This window comes from Uranotaenia lowii, chromosome 1 (assembly GCF_029784155.1).
Source record: "Uranotaenia lowii strain MFRU-FL chromosome 1, ASM2978415v1, whole genome shotgun sequence".
Classification (NCBI taxonomy): Eukaryota; Metazoa; Arthropoda; class Insecta; order Diptera; family Culicidae; genus Uranotaenia; species Uranotaenia lowii.
The window spans coordinates 101,050,402-101,053,572 of NC_073691.1; positions in this window are offsets into that span (position 1 = coordinate 101,050,402).

Sequence of the window (3,171 nt, forward strand, 5' to 3'; positions counted from 1 at the left end):
GGGGGGGTCTCTTTCATAATTTTTCACATAACTCAAAAACTAATAAAGCAAATGGAATCAAATTTAGCATGGAAGGGTATTTGGATACGAAAAATATTTCTATGATTATTTGAGACCCCTCCCTCTTTCCAGTTGGGAGAAATAAAGGGGGGAGGGGCCTCTTTTATAATTTATTACATAACTCAAAAACTTATTAAGCTAATGGAACCAAATTTGGCATGGGCGGGTATTTGGGAATGTGACATGTTCTAATGATTGTTTGAGACCCCTTCCTTCTTCCAGCGGGGAGTAAGGAAAGAGGAAGGGGAGTTTCATACAATTTTTACTGCATAACTCGAGAACTACAACCGCAAATGGAACCAAATTTGGCGTGGAACGATATTTGGGTACGAAAAATGCTTCTATGAATATTTGGTATCCCTCACTTCTCAGGTCTTCCTTTCAATTTTCAGTATAATTGAAGAGCTGATCGAGAAAATTGAACCATATTTGGCATGTGAGGGTATTTGGAGACGAGAAATGTTTTTATAATAAATTGAAGCCCCACCTTTTCTCAGCGGAAAGATATAAAGGGGGAAAAAGGGGCTTCCATACAATTTTTTTGCATAACTTGAGGATAAATCGTGCAAATGATACCAAATTTGGCATCATAAAGTATTTGAATACGAAAAATATGTTTAGGAATATTAAGTTTTCACCCCCCCATTCAATGGGGAGAACGGAAGGGGGGATGGTACTTCCTTTCAAATTTTTGTATAACCCAATAAGTTACAACGCAAATAAAACCAAATTTGGCATGGGATGGTATTTTAATACTAGAAATTTTCCTATGTGAAACGATTCCTTTCTTGCAGTAGGAGGATAGAATTGGGAATATAGGAAGGGAAGAGGAATGCATTTAACTTTTTTTTTACAAAATCCGAGAAATGGACAAAACTTAACTTAAAAATTCATTTTGGTATGATTCTATGATTATCTGACACACCATCCTCCTTTCAGTGAGTAGGTACATAGGAGGAGGGAGGTGAGCCCAATACAATTTTGTTAGCATAAGTTCTCAATTTATGCTAACGAAGCCAACCAATGGAAACAAATATGGCATGGAAAGGTACTTGGTTACGAGATATGTTTCTACGATTGTTATAGACTCTTACGCTTTACCGTGTTTAGATGGGAAGAAAGGAGGGGGCTCCATATAAATTTTGTTGTAAAGCTCTAAAACTTATCAACCAATGGAACTATATATGATATAAGAGGATTTTGGGGAACGAAAAAAATGGGTATAGTTATTAAAGATCCCGTCCTCCATTTAGCAGGGGGTGAAAGGGAGGACAGGGGGGCTCTCTTATCAGGTTTTAGAACATATGAAGCAAAAACAACCAGATTTCATAAGTTAGATTGTTTGCGTAAGAATAATTTGAGACCCTCCTTTTTCAGGGCGAAGCTTAAAGAAACAGATCAAAATTATCATATTTTTAACACAAATTCACATCCAGATTCAGACAATTTGTTTAAGTCTTCTTTGTATTGCAATTCGAAACTCCAGCTGTAGTTCTCATTTTAAAGCGGTTGCTTATGAATTATGTTGTTATTTGATTTAAAATAATGCCAACAATACAATAAAAATCTGAAAAGTTTCTGAAAATAACATTTGTTTTTGAAAGGTGTAGCAAAGCACACCGGGTCAGCTAGTATATATATATATATATATATATATATATATATATATAAATATATATATATATATATATATATATATATATATATATATATATATATATATATATATATATATATATATATATATATATCCAAATCCGAGGTGGCGCCGACCCGCCGTCGGAAGCGGCGGCCCTATTACATTGGTCTAGGTCTGTCGGGGCTTCATAGGTCTGCGTGAAAGCTAGGGGTGATCCCTTAGCCCCGTCCGCCACGCGACAGCGTGAAGGACAAGATGTCTTTCAAGTTCGAACGCGCAGCGTGAGGAGTCGGATATCAACACGATTTTTAAATGCCACACTGGTAAGCATAAAATCAATTGAAGTACCCAAAAATTAGTTTTCGGGTGAACGGGATACAATCATAGATTAAAAATTCTTAATCCGGTAAATGGCATTCCGGTAAATAGTACATTCCGGTTAATGTCAGTCCGGTTAATGGTTCATTCCGGTAGATGGCAGTCCGGTAAACGGTTCATTCCGGTAAATGAATTTCCGGTAAATAGCAGTCCGGTAAATGGTTTTCCGGTAAATGGAATTCCGGTAAACAGTATACAACCGTTTTTTGTTTCAAAGTATAAATATTTTGAATCAAAGATTTTTCAAAAGAAAAATTCTTCGAAACTAACGAAAATGCATTTGAAACAAAGAAATTTTTATTTATCCCAAAATCAAAGGAAATTTTCCTTTGTTTTCGCTGTTGAAATAAAAAATCTTTTCGCTGCGTGCAGATAAAATCTGGAAGGTTGACATCACTGTGCACGACATGCATCGTTATTTCGTCTGTCGGCTTCGCTCTCTACCCGAATCACCACCGGACTTCGATGTTTACATTGAAAGCGTGTGGATGTTCATTTTTTAATTCGGATTTTTTATTGAATTTGCGATTTTAAACTGGTGTTTTGTCAATAATTTTAAGAAGATTTGTGATATTCCTAGCGATAAGTTCACAAGTGAAACCAACTGTGATAATCTAGTGACCGTACTACGATGAGTGGCAAGGATGCTGCTCCTGATGGAGTAGCATCGACACCTAACCTCAAACAACCGCTTCAGATCTCAGGACAACTGGAAACCATGGATGACGAGGATATGGAGAAAAATCAAGCTACTAGAAGAGGAAATGTCGGTACTGATACAACGAGCGCAAGGATCTTAAAAAACTACAACTACCAGAGCGGTGACTGTCGACCATACCGGGTAATAGTAGAAAATACTGACACGGAAAAAAGGAAAGTTGTAAACAGGTTGCAAGTTGGGATTTTGTTACATCAAAATGGTTTCGATAAATGCATAGACGATATAAGGAAGACAGGAAAAAACAAACTTACAGTGTACGTAGGAAATATTAAAGACGCCAACAGATTAGCAAATTGCCAGAATTTAAATCTGCAAGGATACAAATCATATGTTCCGAAACAATTTGTCACGGTGACAGGAGTTATTTCCGGTA